The sequence below is a fragment of the Pagrus major genome, chromosome 21 (assembly GCF_040436345.1).
Source record: "Pagrus major chromosome 21, Pma_NU_1.0".
In the NCBI taxonomy this organism is placed as follows: Eukaryota; Metazoa; Chordata; class Actinopteri; order Spariformes; family Sparidae; genus Pagrus; species Pagrus major.
Genome location: NC_133235.1, coordinates 4049969 through 4071885, shown reverse-complemented (window position 1 = coordinate 4071885; position 21917 = coordinate 4049969). Strand labels below are relative to the sequence as shown.

The window sequence follows — 21917 nt, the reverse complement described above, 5'->3', positions numbered from 1 at the left end:
TGAGATGTTCAGGAAGGGAACATGCAGTCGAGGAAGTTCAGATAAAGTTCAAGGCCATATCCTGCAGAGCACTTCTGCAAAGCCTATTGAGTTTTTGGGTTGACGCCATCTTAGACTGTTTCAGAGGCCTTGCAGCAGGCTCATTGCAGCTTTAAACGCAGCTGAATTCACTCAAGGATGAACACCTCATTAGCAAGCGTCTGCCATATTCCTCCAAAAAGAGCTTAAGTCATAGAGATCGCGCCAAAAGGGAGTGAGCATCCAACCATGTCGCTCCAGCTTTAGTTCAAAGCATGTCCCAGTAAGAAGAGATAGTCATAATGGAAAACAGCTGTGTCAGCAAAATTCAATGAGGAGTGGAACAAAGAAGAGTGATTAGATGAGTCATGGGGCTCACCACCCCGTCTTAGTAGATATAAGGAAAGCATTCAGTATACGAAGGGAGATCACTTTTTTACGGGCCATAGTCTAATTTGCTGCCTCCCTGTTGATCCAGAAATGTTTTTCACCGCTCATAATAGCGCTAAGGATCTGGAATGTTGCGTCAGCAAAGCTATTTCACTCCTAGTCAGTCTATGCCCCCCACCCTGTGCTGTACACCCTCTCTCTCTCTCTCTCTCTCTCGCTCTCACTCACTCACTCACACACACACACACACTCTGGTCCAGTTCAGTAGGTGGAACTAGCTATATCTTCTGGTAATGGAAAAAATAATAATAAGAAAGACTTAGAGGAAGGTAAATTAATAACACTCTAATAACAGTAACATTAAGTTGATGTGCTAGCTTGTGGTCAACCTCTCTCCAGTCTGTCTTGTTAACCTAACTGGGCAGTACATAGCATATAGCTCTCTGTCTGTGTTTTATTTAGCAGCCACTTCCAATGCCAACAGGCAGCTGTGTTTATGAACTGTGGCTTGGAAAGATAACCACATTCACATGCGCAGGCACGGAATGACACTTGCGTTTTCCAGCAGCAACCTTTAACCTTAGAGACCAGAGGCACAGGCACTCAGAATTTTGAAACAAGACAATTTTTATCTGGTCTCTCAGTCAAGGTTTAGTTATAAGTCAGGACTAATAGGCTTCAACATTAAAAGCAATATATTGATATTGACTATTGACTATAATAAGGTTTGTGTTTACATTGTATAGCAAGAGCTGGGTAGTAGAGTAAATTGTGAGGACTGGACTAATCACCAGGCAGCAGAGCCAAGGTGTTTCAAGGGTGATGTTAACAAGAACTTTACAATAGTGGCACAGAAGTTGAAAAATAAATCAATGTAACCTGGGGTTTCATAGAATTGTCCAGTGTTGCAATTAGGTTGATCCAGCAGTGGTTTCACTTTTGGTGTTTCAACAATGCCTGTTGAGTACTGTCACTCCTCAACAGTTTGCTTCTATGATCTAACACTAGGAAGCAACACAGTTTTTATTCATAGTAGTGAAAACAAACACAAAACATTGGGAGAAAGAGGAGGAGGACATGCATGAGCCCACAAGAGAATTGAATAAATATTTTTGAGTGGCATTTCAACTTAGTAATTACTCATGTGAGATGTTAATCAGAACTGTAAACTGTAGGATAAGATGCATACAATAAATCATGTTATGTAACTCAGACAAACCAGGTTACATTTGAAATCTGATGAGTTTATGTGATAGACTAATATAATATAGAATATAAGGTAATAAAAACTCATTAAAATCAGTTTAAAATGGTCAATAAAATCACCATTTATAAGTAATTTATAAATAAGTCAGCATATAATAATTAATATGAATAATTATAATTCATAATTCACGTGAATAAGGTTAAAATGAACATTTAGGTCCTGTGAAAGAGATTAGAATGGTCAGAAACAAGGTTAAAGATACCTACCTGTCAGATGAGCTAATCTGTGATCAACATGTTTTTGAGAAATATTGTTGTGATTGATTAGTTAAGCCTGCAGAGGCTAGAGGGGGGAGCTCTCGTCACGATGCTTCATTCTCAATGCCTTGGAGGAAGCATTATGTCCGAGCATCTTTATTGATAGCCCCTTTTAGTTAGAAAATGCGGCACATTTGCAGCCAGGTAAAGGCTGCAATCTGCTGTCTTGTCTATGTGAAACGGAGGTGTAATATTCCTCCTTTTCAAAAAAAGCCGCCACTGGGGTAGGCGTAAACATGTGACGTGACGTGAAGCACGAAGTTGGACGTGAACAGTGATGTACAACATATGCGTTGGAAGAATATTTAGCCCCGTGACACCAGTGTCAGTTTCAAAACAACAATGGCGGGAGAACAAGAAACACTGTGGTCCAATACATTGCGCATTTTTGGATCCCTTCAATCGCGAATGCAGTTGCTATGGTTTTTAGGTTATCAAATGGCAATGCTTGTAATGGAAGACACGAGCGAACAACCTTTTTCTACAAGACAGCTACAGAGACCGAGGAGACGCCGGGTCAGGGGGCATTTCGAGGCTGAACAGCGATTGGAGCTTCGACACCACCGTAGACTGAGATGTTCAGTGATTCTCAATCAATTGCCATTGATGTCTGAAAGAACGGTGTGGAAGCTAGATAGACCACAAGGGCCAGTGTTTTGGTCGAATGCCCTCAACCATTTCAATGATGTTGAGTGGCGGAAGCATTTCCGTATGTCGCGACGTACATTTGAATTTGTGATGGGACTTGTTGAGCCACATCTGAGGTGCAAAACAACAAACTGGCGACAGCCACTGGAGCCTCGAGTCAGACTTGCCATTCCGTTGTGGTGGTATGCTACCCCGTCAGAATACAGATCGATCAGCTGTATTTTTGGCGTCGGAATTGCCACTGTGTGCATTATAGTGCGTGAAGTTAGCGCAGTGTTGAAGACGCTCCTTTGCCACTTTGTTTATATGCCGAGTGGGACTCGTCTTCGAGAAACAGTCCACGGTTTTGCTGCACAGGGGTATCCGATGTGTGCAGGTGCCATAGATGGCACACATATCCCTATCATCACGCCAAGACACGACCCAGCCTCTTACTACAACCAAAAGGGCTAGCATTCCATTGTCCACCAAGCTGTTGTTGATCATAACTTCTGGTAAGAATTACTCATTATTAGCTTACAAATAAATTGTTATATTAGGCTACTGGGCTGAACCACTTCACAAAGCATTCCCATGTAAATCCACCAAAATAGCGTTTATTAATATATTATCTGTACTACCATTAAAGCTTTACAGACTTGTACGTGGGATGGCCTGGCCGTATGCACGATGCTTGAATTTTTGCCAACTCCTACATCTTCAAAAGGGTCGAAGAACAACAGGGAGGATACCTCTTTCCACGTGAGGTAAGTTTGCTTGTCATAGGCTTTTGTACATTTCTATAGCTCAGGTTTAAGTTGTCTAGGAGCAGAGACAGCATATTCAACATTTATGGAAGTACAACTCTGCCTATGCACATTGTAATAAGCTCTTCTGTTACTCAAGTCAGTAAGCTAACTCTGAATGGCTTATATCATATAATATAGCAGTTACTGGATAAGGTCTGTAATTGTGTGACTTGGGCTCTTGTTAATGTGGCTGATGAAGGGTTTCACCAACCACCGTGCACTCACGCCACAAGAGCGAAATTTTAACTTCCGCTTGAGTTCAGCAAGGATGGTGGTGGAAAATTCCTTTGGACGTCTCAAAGGTCGTTGGAGGTGCCTGGCTAAACGACTAGATATTGCCACCGCTTCAGTATCTGATGTTGTACTCGCCTGTTGTGTTCTCCACAACATATGTGAGATCCATAAAGAAGCTGAAGGCCAGAGATGCCCGGTTCCTGGCCAGGTTGCTTATCAAGATCCACAGGCACACACCAGTTACCAAGCTATCCGGGAAGCTGTTATGTCAATTCTCTGAACTGTGCCAATTCTGTTTGACATTTTGTGGCTGCTGTATGTTTTCTGTGAATAAAAATACACTCAAAGGATTCACATGGAAGTGTTGTATGATAACTTGCAAATGTTTTTAGTTAGTTGTTATCACAATCAGCCCTACTCTCAGAGGAGTTAATCATGTGTTTGTACCTGAGGGGGAGAGGATTTGGTAGGGAGACTGCAGGTGGAGACCACAGAATGTTTAGACCAAAAGTAAGCAGGTGCCATTTCAGGAATATTTTTAATACCAGTCTAACTGTAGAAAAGATTTCAGTGAAATTATGGTTTTGCCACATTGTCCCTAGTTGTGAGCCAGAAAACATTTGTCCAGAGTAGTTCATCCCACCATTCAACACCACATTTAAGTGGAGAATACAATATTCTATCATATAAAAATAGTAGCCCATTTTAGCCCTCTGCTCAAGACAATTGTCACCTGTATAGGCTATGCAGCCTTGAATGCCAAGCTATTATGTTCTACTTGTCATAAAAGAAAGCTGTCTTCTTGTCAAACAATGATGCAGCCATATTTTAATGAGCTGCATGCATGCACCTGATAAATGTGCCTGTACATTTCTCATGTCTGTTCATGTGTTGACGGCATAGGTGACCTATTGTAATGTGAATGAATTGAATACACAGAATGTTTAAATTAGGTTTTTTTTATTATTCAAGCTGCACTGGCATGCAAGAATGACAAGATTAGATCTCAGTGTAACTTTTTACAAGTGCAGAAAAGCCAACAGTGCAAGGTCCTGGTTCAGTGCAAAGAACTATTTACAAGACATTTACAAAACTGATCAGTTTTCGTTTAAAAAAAACAAGTTACGTGCAAGGTGTGCGGAAAAGCCTAGTCCAGCTGCTGCAGGTAGGAGGACGAAGAATCCTCTGAGGGGTGGCAGCGAAGAATAGGAGTACCGAGGCACAGGTGGACGGTAATGATGGGAGGTGCTGTGTTGTGCTGCGTGTGCTGCATGTGGGGCCGCAGGTGTTTCCCGGGTCATCATCTCCCGCAGAAGAGCAAAGTCGTTCTGCATTCCCCGGTGCATGTCTCTGAACAAATTGGAGAGTGAGCTAAACTGTTCAGACCCCGCACGCATCTCTGCCTCCTGTGTCAACCTCTCTGCCTCCCGCATTGCCTTCTCTCCCTCCCATCTTTTCTTCTCTTCCTCCCGCTCGGATCTCCATTGCTCTTCTTCCCTCTCCAGCCGCGCCTACTCCTTCTCCGCATCCTTATGGTCCATGGTTGTCAGGAGATCTTTAATTTCTTCGGCCACGGCCTGGGCTTTGGTGGTGGTCTTCCTTTTTTTGGACAGGGGTGGCGCTTGCTCTAAAGAATAATAATAACATATTTGAAATTAGCAAACACGTCAGTCGTAGGCATCCATTACATATGTCTAACGTAAAGTCAAGCGAACACAACAGTCAGAACACACCGAAAGGCTAAAAACATTTACCTGTTTGGCTTTTGGAAAGGCTTTCGCCGCTCTGGCTGCCAGCATCGTCCCTTTCCTCATCTGACCTGCTTCTTATCCCGGCAAAAGCCACATCGGCTAAGCTCCTTGGCGACCTTTTCATTCAAAATACCATCTTTCACAGTCCCCGTGATCTGGTTATTGACGATTCTCTCGGCTGTGATGGTAAGCATCTCCCAGATCTCAGCGGCTTTCCAGTTGCTCATCTTGACGTCCGCAGATGAAGTGATGAACTGACTGCTATGATCAGCTGTTTCCTGCTTTTAAAACTCCCAGCTGTGGGTTGCACAACAGTGCACGTCATCAACACCTCCACCCATGTCACGCAATTGCCGGGACATCGACGACTTGGATTTACATAGCAATGGAGGTGGCAAAAAGTGTACCCTCCGAGGCGTCATATTGGTGGACCAAAACAGACCCCCAATATACCGCGGTCTGTCTCAATTTGCGGACCTAGCCACAAAAAGGACAGCCAAATTGGCAGGTTGCTGTCCAGTATAAAAACACTTAATATTTCCCTTTTCAAGGTGCAACATACATTTTTATTAGGGCTGTCAAAGTTACGCAAATTCCTCTCAACACTGTAGATTTTTTTTACGCGTGATTAACGCATGAAAGCACATTATGACCCTCGGCCCGCCCCGTAGTTTGGGAAATCAGGAAGCAATGCAGCAGTAACGTTGTGGATGGCAAGCAGAAAAAACCTCCTTGAGCAGAAATGGATAAAGAAAAGGGTCTTTTTAAAGGCAAGTTCAGCTTCTAAGTCCTGCCAGATGGTTCTCTTGACAAGAACAAATTTATTTACATATTCTGTCGATGTGAACTGAGTTACCACCGGAGTACGCCGAGTCTCAAATACCTCTTGCTGGCCAAGCACACAACTGATGCAGAGGGCCCTCCCCCCCCTCGCCAAAGGCAGACCATGCTGGATAGTTTGCGACTGAGACGCTTGAACAACTCTACATGAGACAAACCTTCAACAGTGATCGCTAAATGGGTGGCTACAGCTTGCAGGCCGATTAGCATTGTTTGGTTAACCTTTACAAAGTGTAAAGTTGAACTCTACATTGTTTTAGTATTACTAAGGAATGTTACATTCAAAAATGAATGAATGAATGAATGTTATGCTTTCAGCATATTTTTTGAGCATGCCGTACCTTTGAGGTTATTCTAGAGAATATTCTGGACAGTATTTGTCATTCCTAATAAAATTTAAACCTTGCACTAGTCTGTTATCCTGGTGTTACACTGTGATCGGGCTTACACCAATTACATTACTTGGCAGTCATCTTGCTTTTTAATAAGTCAATAGTACAATGACGGCTGCAATGACAGGAGGTGTCTACTCCGTGCAGCGGCAGGGCCAGCAACAGAGCTGCAGCACAGAGTAGCAGGAGTCACATTTAACTTACGGACACGTGTGAGTTCTGACTTTCCTAACAACTATGGAACTCAGAGCTTACACATTCAGAGCATACACTCTGTAAGGACACTCCTACTCAGAGTTTAAAAGCCTCCAACTCCCCTCCAGGTAGTTAGAACTGAAGATGCCTCTTGGATGAGAGGTGATGGTCTTCAAGAAACTGAAACAAGTCCAGTTGCCTACGATACAGCACTTACCCAAAGATTCCACTGGATGCATGTCCGCTGCGTTACGGCTCCGGTCCGATTTTGCTCCTTTGTTCGTCGTCTGGGAACCCCCACCAGCTGCGTTTTGAGTCCGCCACAGCGCAACACCGCTGGACAGCTGGAGTTATGAAACTGAGGAATTTCCGCGATAATTACATAATCACGCACAACTGCAGTTATACATATGTGTTACAAACACAACAACGCGAAGCGTTCCCGACCGAAGGATTAGAAGAAGAGCTTGTATTTGTCTCTTTTTTTAGGTTTTTGTGCTGTCATTAACATGGAGTGTTTTATTTTGAAAATTACCGGATGTCATGTTGTTGTTTCATGTCTGACTTCCTGTCTGCTGAATTTGGCTGAATTGCTGCATTTTGCTTCAGCATCCGCCAGAAATAGAAGTCCTGCGTATCTGCTCCGCAAGGCTGCGGACTGCCGGAGCGGGGACGGAGCAGAGACGCAGCGCAGCGGACCTGGTGGAAGTTAACACATAGACTAGAGTGAAACCTAACAGCTCCGCTGCTGTGGCGGAGCCATAACGCAGCGGACACGTATCTGGTGGAATCGAGGGGTTAGAATTACCATGGTTACCTGGATGACTGAGAATCTTCATCAACATGATTCTGGTGTAAAAAATATTTTACTGAAAAACTGGTTAAACTGATGGATACAGTTACACACCCCGAAACTGATGGGATTACAGTTCCCACGTTCAAAAGTCCTGTTCAATTTGAGCTAAAACTTGTATTGGAGTATGTGCAGGAGAACTTCTTAACTGCCAAAGAACTGGCTGGTAGAATAGAGTCATTTAACTATGACTACACTGAGTTATTTGATGGAAGTAACGATTTGGGCCTGAACGCCATACAGTCCTGGTGTTTGTTGCGTAACATGCCATTGATATTTGGTGATCTAGTGCAGAGAGATGATGAGTACTGGCATCTCTTAATGTTGCTTCTGCAGATGGTGAATATGGAATATTGTGTTTTTTCCAGTCCTAACGGATGGTATGACCATTTTTCTGAAACACATTTTTGTTGAGCATCATCAGCTTTTTAAGTGTGTGTTTATTGCTAAAAACCTCTTGCCTAAGCATCATTTCATGACGCAATATCCTCGATGTATAAGGAATATTGGACAAATTCTGCACATGAGGCGTTACGAGGCAAAGCAATAACTTTTTCAAGACCCAACTTAAGAGTTTCAAAAATATCACAAAGACATTGGCCAAAAAGCACCAAAGATACATGGCCTTGTATTGGGAATCTTTTAGCCTGTGCAAATTAACTATTGGTCCAGCAAAGCTAGTGCAGCTTAGGAAACTGAAAGAAGGCCCTGAAATTGCTGTAAAGCACTATGGCACGGAATATCACCCTGGCTTATTAGCAAGTGTTGAGGTAGCTGATGAGATACCAGTATTTTGTAAAATCAGGACTCATATTGTGAAAGATGAACAAGTTATACTTACTGGCTCAGGTGTAGAAACCATTTGTTTTGATGAACATTACCATGCGTTTAAAATTTTGTTTAAACCATTCCAGGCACTTAAGGTGTTCAATGTTCAAGAGTTGCTCTACTTCAAACCAGTGGATGTTCAAATTGCATATGGACCAACAAATTCTTCCCTTTTTTTTAGCTCCATATTGCCATCTACCTATAGACAACTTTCTATCATATGCCACCATACTGATAAACCCAACCCAACCTAGATCTTTACAATTGAGCCACTAGGGCTGTCACTTTTCTTAAAGGAGAGATTAGCCAATTTTCAATCTATCTCAGTCAATCTGCATGTAGTGTGAAAAATGCCTGCTGTTGTTGCAGATGTTCTCTGGGGCACTGCACAGCTGCGAAATCTGTTGTTCTTCCAGCACCAGGGACGTCATATGACGTTTACAGTACCCAAGAGACACAGAGAATATCTGCAACTGCTGCCGTTTTTAATACTATATACGGATAGATTGAGATAAGGTGGCAAGTCCAAATTCCAGTAGTAAATCTAACTGCACTCCAATTTGGAACTGAAACATATAGTTACAGATAGAATATTTTAAAGGCATCTTAACATGTTTGAACAGTATTTCAAATGATAAATGACAATCCTATGAATTTATTTTTTTGCACTTGAGTTGGCAAGTGTTTTTCCCAGTAGCAGTACAATGTATGGAGGCAACAGATAGTTAGATCCTCTAAAGCCAAATATGTCTCACCACTGAAGGAAAAAAAAAAATATCTGAATTTGGCCAACTGCTAAAGTAAACACAAACACACATGAAGGCAGGCACACTCTCACATCACAACTAATTCAGTGGCCAATTTAATATTTTTGCTCAAATTGCTTGGTAGATGCCAGATGATGGTGAAGTTTGTTCGAGGTTGAAAATGGCTGGAATTATCCTCCAATGTGTGTATCCTCTGAAATGTACTTTACACACTTATTTTATAGTGTTAGAAGAGTATAGTTAAGATTTTACAATTTTAAATATACCATGTCTTTTAAGAACAATGGTGTTTTTCTTTCATCTTATAAACTGAAAGTGAAGTTTAATAGGCGTTATGCCAAACCAAACTGAGGAAGTTATGGAGAGAATCTTCTCATAAAGAGGAGCATCACGGTCTGCAGCAGGCATTTCGTGGAAACCGATATCATTCCGGGCGGGCGACGACAACTGAGAGAGGGGGCTGTACCGGTGTTGTTTGAGTGGAATGACTACACACTGCCGCCAGCGAGACCGAGTGTTTGGGAGAGGGTGCAGCGTCCAGAGGATGATGCAGAGGAGGAGATGGATGTGAGTACATGGCTCAAGCGCCATGACTATAACGCACGCCCAGAGCCATCAGCGCTGGATGTGGCATGTGAGAAAATCGAAGCACAACAAAAACAGATAAACGAGCTGCAAAGGAGACTGGAGGAGATGTCACTGACGCAGTCATTCGGTTTAGAGAGATATAAGGCTTCAGATGACGACATACGATTTTACACCAGGTATGTGTCCAGCAATAAATCTGATAAAGATTCTTTCTATGAGCCTGAGTGTTGTGTATACAGTGCAAGGGGGTGGGGCATAAGACCCATTAAGATAGAAGCAGTCATGTAAATTTTGTATTTATTTATTTTATTTATTATTAATTTGCACAATATTATAACCAAGCTAGCAAAATAATTAAAATACATTAAACATGATGTGCAGGTGAGATTAAAAAACCTGGAGAGTTTTATAGAGGATATCTCATAGACATAACATAGAAACATAAAATCAAGAAGCAAGAGTAATTCAAAACACAACAACTTTTGGATTGTTCTTTTTTATCAATTGTACTGAAGTCACGTATAGGCTACTGGATTATTCTTTGATAAATTACAAAGTAATAGGCCTAATTTCTATTGATGTTTCAGGTTTGCCAGCTATCGTCACCTGCTTGCTTTCTGGACTCAAATAGAACCAGCAACGAGGAGACTTGTGCGTGCTGGTACACAGCCATCCTCCAGCCCAACTGCAGCTTCTGTGAAGGCGGCTGATCCACCCCGTCAACCGGTAGGTTAAATTTATAAATCAATTTTGTTATTATGTTATTTTGTTATTAAAAACAGCTTGCTATACTAACGCTTCTATACTGAAGATTTTTTATGTGTTATCACAGTCTTGGATATGTCAAAGATTAGTAAAAGAAATTAGTTTTGATGCATTAGTTTTTGTGTAGTATCAGATTTGAACTTTTTCACCTTAATTTACTCTTCGTGGATGTTTTTGCCACATTGACTGCCATTATAACCATATGTTTTGATTGCACAGCCATAACAGGATATAATGTGCATCAGCAACACACACACACACACACACACACACACACACACACACACAGGTGTGTGCATTACCTAATAGGTAATGTCTAATATAGGTAATACCTATATTGGAAAAATAAGTATGTTAGACTACAAAGAACTATAATGCAAATGGAAATGTTCTATAAGAATCTGTCTTTTTCCTGAAGGTCCACCCCCAGAGGCAGGGGCCACAGAGGTGCATAACTTCTTTGCAAGTTGTGTTGAAGAGGAGGAGAGGGAGGAGGATAGTGGCGATGCGGAGTCATGGGGCCGCCAGTTGGTGCTACAATACATGAGTGACTCTAAGTTGACACGCTTCCAGTCTCTTCTCGACTTCTGGCAGGAGAGGTCAGGTGGGCTAGTGCTAGTTGCCAAGAGGCTGCTGGCAATCCCAGCAACAAGTACTCCTTCTGAGCGTAGTTTCAGTGTTGCTGGGAGACTGATTGAGGAGAGGCGTTCCACCCGAAATCTAGAAAATGTTGATGCACTTTTGTTCTTACATAGCAACATATAAGGTTCCTGGACTCAATGTGTTAGATGATTTGAATAGTTAGCCCTAATTAGTTTCTGGGCAGTGTTTTCTTGCAAATGTGTTCAAATGTGTGATATGGCAGTTGTATTTTTATTTAGTATGTGAATTATGAACTGCTCAATAAATTAGTAAAATGCAACATTATATGTTCTGTTTGGGTTTATTCAACTAAGGTAGGCATGGTGTGACCCATGTATTGTTTTCTTGTTTGTTGTCAGCAAACTCTCTCTCTCTCTCTCTCTCTCTCTCTCTCTCTCTCTCAATTCAAATTCAATTCAATTCAATTCAATTCAAAGGGGTTTTATTGGCATGAAACAACAATGTTACCAAAGCATCAAAACACAACTTGTCCAAACATTCGGACAGAACATAACAAATAACAACACAAACACAACACCAAGATTGATTTACATTAATTATATATACAGTATATAAACCTATTTTTACAACAAATCAAAAATAGAGAACACAATAAGTTTAAATGTAGGTGCATGCTGGAGGGACAGAGTGGGACATGTTCCCTTCCTCTGACATACCTCCTGATGTGCTTGCTGCTGTTCTTGGTGGAGATGGTGCTATAGTATTCCCATTGACATCAGAGATACTGCCAAAAAAAAAAGTGGGTTCGGCAAACATTCTTGATACTCATAATTTTTTGAATTTCCCTTTGAGGATGAATAAAGTAATTTTCTCTTATCTTAACACCTGTGATAAGTAACTATTAGACAAGTACCTCTCTACACAGAAACTTGCATACATCTCCAGACTGTGCGTAGGATTCAACTGGCTACAGATGGGGCAGGAAGCCATGGAGGACAATGCGGCTGTGGAACATGTGTTCATCTTCACAGAATAGATAGAAAACAATAGGTGTTATTCAGCTATTTTCCCCAAAAATAATGTTAAAAGTTTATCTGCTCTCCAGCTGTGGAACAAGAGAAAGACTGACACACACTGGAGTCAGTGTATGCCTGAGTGTGACAGATCCATGATCAAATAATTACCAGTTATATGGATCAAGAAGCTTAGGACAGAATAATTACTTTACAAATGCTTTTTAAATAATTTGCTTATAGTAATCAAGTAGTCCACTTTCAGTAATCATTTTGGGTCTTCTCGTACATGAAAACATATGGAAAACACATTAAAACCACCATTATTTTATTTTTTAAAACTTTATACAAGCGACTGCTGCACGATGCAGCCTCAGCAGTCGCGTTGCCTCGCAACATGTCTGCTTCCAGCTCGTTACCTGAGACACGCTGCTGCCTGATCATGACGGGGAGAAAAGAAAGTCATTCTCTCTCAATGAAAAACATAGTCGTCACGAAGCTAACATATACACATGAATTAAACACAGTACAGACAGACAGTACAGACAACGCATATCAAGCAGCTGCTCCAGCGTTTGAAACAGCTGTACTGTATTTTAAACAGTCAATAAAATTCCGTAAACAGTGAAGCTGTCTGTTTCATTACTTTATATTCATGTAATAAATATACAAATGCCAATCAGTTGGTAATCTGCATGATAAATGAAGAACAATAACAATTTGGTAATCATAATAATCTGTTTAGTGATCAAATTGACCCAGACAAACGTGATCACTATAAGTGGATTCCATTGTATATAAAACAGGCAAGAGCATACTCCACAAACTCCACAACCAATAACAATAATTACTGAGAAGAAAGAAAGACAGTATGGGATTTTCAAGCTAGTTTTACTGAAGATGTATTTACATCTTTAGAGGATGTGGATGTTGTGGCCGTGACGGCATCAGTATCATCAGCTGACGAGTTATACACGGAGACACACTCAACATCTGAGTTAGAGTCCCGGTCCTGGTTACACAACAATTAAAATAGGTTACTCAAATACTCAATGTCATCATGAAGGCCAAATGAAATGTAAGAATGCAACTTACTTCACAGTCTTTGTTGTCTGTACAATTGCCACAGGTTGCCTTTGGCATTTTAGAAAATTCTGAGGCATTTGTGGCAAGGGGGGGTAACATCTAATTCACTCTGTAATGGGGCTATGTATAGCATGTTTTTTCCACCGTTTGATGCCCTCTTCAATTGAGCGGTGGTGTAGTCTTCCACCTGGGGGCTGACAACTGTCAGCCGCCTTCGTCCACTTCCCCCTGAAACATAAAAATCACAGTCAACACTGAAGTTTGCTGATGACATGACTTAGGGTGCAGCAAGAATAAATTACACAATTGTAATGGAAGCACAAAAAGTAGCTTGGGAATTTAAAAAATAATACTGCCAAATAAAACTGTACAAACATTATGCACATTTAGGTTTCTGATGTGAACAACAGCAATGCACTACAGTATGACAATAAATAGACTTCAAAGTCTAAAAACCAAAAGTGCTATATATTACTTCAGTGGATGTGTTTACCCGCAGCCTTGTAAAACATCCAGGAGCGTTTCAGGCTCTGGAGTTTAGGGTACTCGTGGTAAAGTACTGCAGATATCTACAGAAAGACAGTAACATGGCAAACATTGATCGTCAACTTAATGGTTGATGATGACAAAACTCATTTAATGTCTATGTCTTTTTTGAGGTTTGCTTAAAATCACTTCAACTTGATGATTGCCACGTGTACATGAATAGGTTTGCATATGACAACCAGTCATTAGCCTAATATAAGGCTACCTGCTGCACTACAGGTCTTTTTCACAGTGTACATTTTGGCTTGTCACAGTAGGAAATACACAGGTGTTGTAGGGAATTTTGAGGCTGGCTGGTACAATGTGAATATTGGCTGCAGCACTTTGTATTTACACCCATTACTGCACATTTTTGTTTATTTCTGTGACACATTATAGATAATTCAGAACAAAATCACTTGGAAAAGGGAGACTGTCTGTACATGGCAAGAATTTTGTTTGTGAGAGAAAAACTGAAATCGAAGAACATTGGTAGATGTAACAGGTTCTCTTAAATCACTCAAGCCTGACACTTAATACAAAGCTGTTCATAATAGTGGTCCTTGCACAAGGTCTGCTGTTTTTTTAAATACCATAAAATTACAGTCTGTTATGCTATGGAAACTGCATCTGAACTTATGACTAATATACAGTAAAGTGATTGGTATAAAACACTACTGCACCTGACCTGATCATGAGCTGCATCCTCTGGCAATGAGACCCTTCTCATAACTAGCCCTGCCTGGCAAAACCTTAGCTCCTAGTCTCCTTTTGGAGTCACAGTTGCAGGACAGGGAAGGACATAAAACTGAAAACACTGCAATTTGCAAGTGGTGGGGTTGCAAACCTCCTCTTTCCCCTGAAAAGACCTGGAAACGATCTGTGACAAACAATAAGGGATTAAAACAATATTTACAATTACCATGGGTCATATTTTTACATATCACTCAGTTCTATTTATTGATACAACTCTACAAGGCCACTCCAATGTAATATGTATTAGATTTCCAAATTGTGCGTGTGCGTGTACAGAACTGCAACTTTAAACTATTAAACTACCTTTGCATTTCTGATGACACTGATGTTTGCATAGTGGTGGCTGTCCTGGATGAAGGGTTGAAGATGGCAACTGCCCTGTGTGGAGGATTGAAGTCAGTGCTGCTCTTGGTGAGGGGTTTGCAGATGCTCCCAAGATTTTGTTGGATGAGTGTGATCAGGTTTCTGGCCACACTCTCCACATCCTTCTCTGGGCCTGGACTCTGATCCTACAGAAACAAGACAAACACAAGTTTTAACTCAAATAGCGACATTTTTAACTAAGATTATTATGAAGAACAGACAATTCCAGATAGCTAAGTTCACATGTATTATATAATAGTGGAGCTGTGCACAGAGCCCATTAGTCAAAGCATTAAAATGTTAAATATTTGGGTCAGTAATGATCAGTCTATTAAAAATAGTGATAAATAAATTTGAGAAATATTAACATCAATGTTACACTGTACACAGTACAGACAGATGATGATGTTAAGTGAAAAAATAAACGTTGCACAAAAACAACAAAACCAAAACAGACATGGAGAGGATTATTTCAGGGGCACAACTTGTTTAACCCTACCGTTAAACCGTTCAACCAAAGGTTGTTTAACGGTAGTTAAACAGTAACTAGACTGACAGAAAACCTAATGTAGCAAGGGTTTATATCAACTTTCAGTTAGGCTATAGCATGAAGAACAAATCCGCCTTCTCCGGATACTATAACACGGTGTAACAATGTTGCGGGTATTGATATTGTATCATATCACCATCTCCACTTTGTAAAAATAAGCTAGCTAGTAACGTAGCAACCTAGCAGAAAACACACAAACATAACTTACCAGAGACTTTTAGCTCCCTGGCGATCTCCCTCCAGGCAGCTGCCACCTTATTGACATTTTTGTAGTGAAATGAGGAGGTATCGTACAGGTAGCTCCTCATTTCAACCAACTGAATCAGCTGCTCCTCGTCCATGGCGCTGTCAATGCGAGCGACAGAAATATAGAAACCGGGCGTCGGGCTCTAAACGGCGCATCGCGTCACGCTGCGTCGCGCGCGGCCAGTTAGCACATTCAATTCATTCAGCTGTCGCTCGCCCGTGTCGCATCCAGTTAGGACACGGTGTTACAGGGTTACATTCTCTGCTTCCATTTGATCCACAAAAGCCAAGAAAGGCTGCCAGGTTGCATAGAATTTCAAAACAGACCCTTGTAGAGAGTATCTTATTTTTTCTAGCTTCAGATGTTGCATAGTCTCTCTAATCCAGTGGGAATATGAAGGAGGAAAAGGGTCTTTCCATCTGAACAGAATCAGACGTCTGGCCAGTTTGTACACTACTGGCCACCACATTGGACTTAGAATTACTTAAATTCATAGCCTGCGGAGTGACACCAAATAGAGCAGTAAGAGGGGATGGATCTATCGGCTCTATTAATATTTTAGAGACAGTATAAAAAATTGACTGCCAGAAGTGGTGTAGTTTTGGACATGTCCAAAATGTGTCTAATAGAGTTGCATGAGCTTGCTTGCATCTATTGCAGGTAGGCTTTAACTCCGGTCTAATTTTAGACAGCCTAACCTTTGACCAGTGGAGAGGGTGCACTATCTTGAATTGTACAACTGTATGCCTTTGACAAATAGATGATGTGTGAATCCTCCTAATAACTTTCTGCCATACTGCATCTGGGATCTGTTCATTTAAATTCTCTTCCCATTTGTGTTTGAGATAATCTAAAGTTGACAAGTTAAATAGATTGAGAAGGCCATATATCTTCCCTATAATCTGCTTTAAGTTTTTCCCCAGCTTGAAGATGGAGTCTAACAAAGATACACAGGGATATAAAGGGAAGTAGTTGGAATGTGAGGCTATACAATTTCGCAATTGTAGATATCTAAAGAAGTGGGATCTAGGAATATTAAATCTATCTACTAGTTGTTCAAAAGATGCAAAGTTATTGTCAACATATAGATCCTGTAATGAATGTATCCCACTCCTGGACCACACACCAAAGGCTCCATCCGACACCGAAGGAGGAAACATATGATTTTTGTTATCGGACCAAAAAGGGAGAGGCTGTTGAGAGTAAATGATCTCCTGAACTGATTCCAGATTTTTACTGTGAGCCACAACAGGGTTAAGGGTATAATACGAGATGGGCTTTGCTAGTGGGAGTTCATTGCACAATAAAGCTGGTAAGGAGGAGGGTCCACAGGAGGTACGTTCCAAGGTTAACCATTTAGGGGTGTTTGAGTTGTCTATATCTGACATCCAAAACATCAGTGCTCTAATGTTGGCTGCCCAATAATAAAACAAAATATTGGGAAGTGCCATGCCACCCTGAAGACGTGGTCTGTGCAATATGCATTTCCGTATACGTGGGTTTTTTTTGTTCCAGATAAAGGTTGATATGAGTTTGTCTATGGAGCTGAAGAAGAATTTGGTCAGAAATATGGATAGGTTCTGAAACAGATAAAGGAACTTAGGTAATACATTAATTTTGATGGTATTGATCCTTCCACTCAGGGAAAGGGGCAACAGATCCCAACGTTTAATGTCCTGTTTCAGACCATCTAACAGGGGCAGAAAATTAGCCTTATATAGGTGTTTGTAATTATGTGTAAACCAAATTCCCAGATATTTAAATTTTTTTGTGTTTATTTTAAAAGGGGTTGAATTGAGAGAGATGTTTTCTGCAGATACGTTGATCGGCATTAATTCACTTTTTTGAAGATTTATTTTATAACCTGATATTTTGCCAACATTTTTCAATGTGCCCAGCAGTTTAGGGAGACTTAACAAAGGATCTGAAATATACAGCAGCAAATCATCTGCATAAAGTGATACTTTACACTCTAATCCCCCTCTATCGATTCCCTTGATATTAATATCTTGTCGAATAGCTAATGCTAGTGGTTCTATGGCAATTGCAAATAAGAGCGGAGACATTGGGCAGCCTTGTCTGGTGCCTCTTTGCAGTTTAAAGTAGGGAGAGAGGTTATTGTTGGTACGTACTGCTGCCACAAATTTTTCAAGAGTGTAAAAAAGGTAGTCCCACTCCACTCTGTCAAAGCTTTTTCAGCATCAAGAGATAGTAAAATCTCTGGATTGTCGGATGGAGAGGGACTATAAAGGATATTAAGAAGGCACCTAATATTAAAAAATGAATGTAATATCGGTCTTTCATGAAGCCTGTCTGATCAGCTGAAATAATCGAAGGAAGAGCTACCTCAAGACTTTGGGCCAAGAGCTTTGCAAGGAGCTTTACATCTGTATTTAAAAGGGAAATCGGATGATATGAACTACAGTGAAGGGGATTTTTATCTTTCTTTAAAATAAGGGAAATGGTTGCCTCTCGCTTTGTTGGAGGGAGTGAATTTGAAGAGAGTGATTCCTTGAAGACTGATAAAAGGAGAGGGGCAAGTGTTACTGAAAATGTCTTAAAAAACTCTGATGGATAGCCATCAGGCCCCGGAGATTTGCCACGTTGCATCTTCCAAATCACCTCTGTGACCTCTTCAACGGAGATATCATCCTCTAGCACCTTGGCTAGCTCAGGATCTATTCTGGGAACATCGAAATTGCAAAAGAACTCATCTAATGCGGACACATTCTCTGGTGATTCAGAGGTGTAGAGGCAGGAATAATAGTGAAAAAATCAAGAATTTATTTCCAGATGTTCTGTGTGTTTTAGATCTTTTTCATCACTTATCTCCGATATATACTGATTGGCAGTCTTCTGACGTAACTGATGTGCTAAAATTTTCCCTGCCTTTTCTCCATGCTCGTATGAACTATGTCTGGACTTTAAAATGAGGTTCTCTGCTTGGCGCGTCGAGAGGAGGTCAAACTCTGTTTTAAGCAATAGGTGTTGTTTGAGTATATTGTCCGAGGGCGAGTGGCTATACCTCATATCCAGTTTAAGAATATCATCTGTCAGCTGCTTAAGGTGCTTGTTGGCTTTCTTCCGCATTGCACAGTAAGAGATAACCTGTCCCCTTAAGTATGTCTTCAGCGATTCCCACACTGTGGAGAATGACATTCCCGGTGTCTGATTGTGGGCGAGAAAGAATTTAATTTCTGCGTTAATAAAATTTACAAAAGTATCTTCTGAGAGAAGTAATGGGTTAAGTCTCCATGGACGATAGCTGGAATCTGCACTGGGAATGCATAACTTCATATTCAATGGAGCATGATCAGAAATAACTATAGACTGATATTCACAGGCAGTTACCATTAGAAGGAGTTTCTTATCAATAAATAAATAATCTATCCGTGAGAACATTTTGTGGACTGGGGAAAAAAAGGAATAGCCCCTAGATGTAGGGTTGAGGAAACGCCAGACATCAACTACACCATAAGCCCGAAGAAAGAGCTGGATCGTTTGTGCCGACTTTGATTCGGATAAAGTTTTAGAGGAGCTACGGTCTAAATTTGGGGAAAGTACACAATTTGTATCCCCACCTAGAATGAGGTGATGTGAATCCATGTTAGGGATTCGAGAGAAGGTGTTAATAAAAAAGGTATGATCATCCCAATTAGGGGCATAAATGTTAGCTAAAATAACTGGGAGTCCGTACAGTCGACCTACTACAATAATATATTGCCCCGTAGGGTCTGATACAGTGCCAGACATTACAAAAGGAATATTCTTTCTAATAAGGATTGCTGCTCCCCTTGCTTTAGAACCAAAGTTGGAGTGATATGATTGACCTATCCATCCACCTTCTCAATCTATGTTGGTCAGTAGTGTGGAGATGAGTCTCCTGGAGGAATGCAATGTCAGCTTTAAGATGACTAAGATGTGTTAATACCCTCCTGTGTTTAACAGGATGGTTCAGAGACTTCACATTCCAACTTACAAAGTTAACTATGCACCCTGAAATCATTCCTAAATTACTTGTATTAGCCATTAGGAGTCATGATGGTCAATATTCTGTAAGTACATCCCAAATCCTCAACAAGACAGAGTTTAAAACATGGAAGATAGTCAAAAATACAACCAAATAAAATAGGTCTGGTAGGTTCCCAACCCCTGCCACCTAACTGAACACGGCGGCTACAATACCCTTCGTAAACACAACCACACATTAAGTGATGGTAATGGGGAACAACTTAGTGTCAAGTAGGCTGGCTCAACAAGTCTTTAAGCGACTATTAGTGCCCGTGGAGCAATATCTCGTGTAATAAAATAAAAATAAAAATTAGATAAGAGTAAGTAAGAAAATGGGACTCTTCAATGATGCAGGCCATTGAAATGCAACAAAGGTAGGACAAATGAGTTTTCATATATCAACAGGCAGGTAAACAAAATATCAAGAACAGAGTTTATTCATTGCATAAGCCATTTCTCATATCTCTTGTGCATGCTCATTCTACTAAATCAATTAAACTAAATGTATTTCCCTTTCTGTAGCATGGAGCCATCAGAGGAACCGGGCCCCTCAACATTGCAGGTGTACGACCCTCAGCCTGAAACATCAGAGTTCAGCCTGCCCGCTGCTGCTGCTGCACCGACACCATCCCTGCAGGACAGAAGATTGGAGTTGACAATGATGTCTTCAGACAGCAGAAAAAAGTTCTATGCCTACAGGGGGAGTACTATCGACTGAAAATTGAGCTCCTAAAAAATAAATCCAATGACAAATAGATATTGCGTCTTTGTGAGTAATATGTGTCGTGTATTTAACTATTGTAGGTGATGTGTAGTAAACTATGTGGTACATTAGTTCAATGCAGTCACAAGTTTTCAAATTACATATACTGTAACTTGCCTGAAATGTAAATTGTGGGGTCTGTAAGGCAGTCCACTTTGGGCCAAGTTCCCCTGTGGAAAGTGAATATTTTCTTCACCATGATCATCATCATCATCACTGTCTTCATCACCATCACCCTCAAGAGGTTCTGCAATCTGTCTAGCCTTGCAAGTGTTGTGTAGTATTGCACAGGCTATGATAACTTTGCAGACTTTATCAGGGGTCAGCCGCACCTCTCCGTGGAGAACATGAAAGTGCCTCTTCAGTTGGCCAATGCCACGCTCCACTACTGCCCTTGTTGTCTTTTCGGCCCTACAAGTTAATACAGACATAATCAAAATGTACATTATTTGAGGGAAATATTTAAACTACTAGGATACTCCAACATGCTGTTTACATTTTATTTCCATGCATAATTCTATATTGTTTGGGTTACCTGTTGTAGTTTAGTTGCGGCCCTTGGCGTGGCTGGAGGTAAGGCGTTAGGAGCCATGGTTTGCATGGGTAGCCACTGTCCCCTAACAAGTGGCAATTGGCTGGCACATAATGTCCCTCGAAAAGCTGTCTGAGGCCACTCTCAGAGAACATTCTGGCATCATGTGTTGAGCCTGGCCATTTAGCAACAATGTCCAAAATCTTATAGTCAGCATTGAAAACAAGTTGAACATTGATGCTGTGAAATCTCTTCCTGTTCACGAAGACGGCTTCATCTTCTGATGGTGCAATTATTCAGACATGTGTCCCATCGATTACACCCACAACACCCAGGAATCCTGCGATGTCCATAAATGCCCTTTTGTGAGCTTGTAAAGTGCGGGCATCCAGCGGAAATGAAACAAATTGTGTCACAATATGAGGTTGTGACAATGCTGTCAGTGTTTGATTGATGACCCTGCTGATGGAGGGTTGTGACAGACCCAAGTCATCACTGCTGCATTGTTGCATTTTCCCTGTTGCCAAATACCTCAGTGTTGTGATGACTTTCATTTCGGGTGGTATTGCATTGTGGCGTTGGGTTGGAGAAGTAAGTGCATCTCTAATGAGATCAACCACAAACATGATTCCTGCATGATCCAGTCTGTAGCGTTTCATTAATTCACTGTCATCCAGTGTTTGGAGAATATCTCTCCTGCCTCTTCAGTCCGCCATTTTGTCCTATGCTTAGGGAACTCCTAAGCCGCTTAAAAGTCCTCTTCCCTGCTCTTAACAGATCTCACCTTAGGAGTTCTCTTAAGAGCTAGGATTCTTTAGGAATAGCTTTTATCTTTACTAGGATCTACTCTTCACTTTTAGGGGAAATTCTAAGAAAACATGATTCTA

The 21917-nt window shown here is 41.0% G+C and overlaps 1 long non-coding RNA gene across 1 annotated transcript; it reads right to left on the bottom strand.

Annotated features, from left to right (window-relative positions):
• Positions 1 to 20285: 20285 nt before the first annotated feature.
• Positions 20286 to 21668, bottom strand: LOC141017442 (uncharacterized). Its single transcript, XR_012180644.1, has 3 exons — positions 21034 to 21668; positions 20616 to 20909; positions 20286 to 20366 (listed from the first exon to the last, which is right to left on the bottom strand). It is a non-coding gene; the product is annotated as an uncharacterized lncRNA (long non-coding RNA).
• Positions 21669 to 21917: the final 249 nt, after the last annotated feature.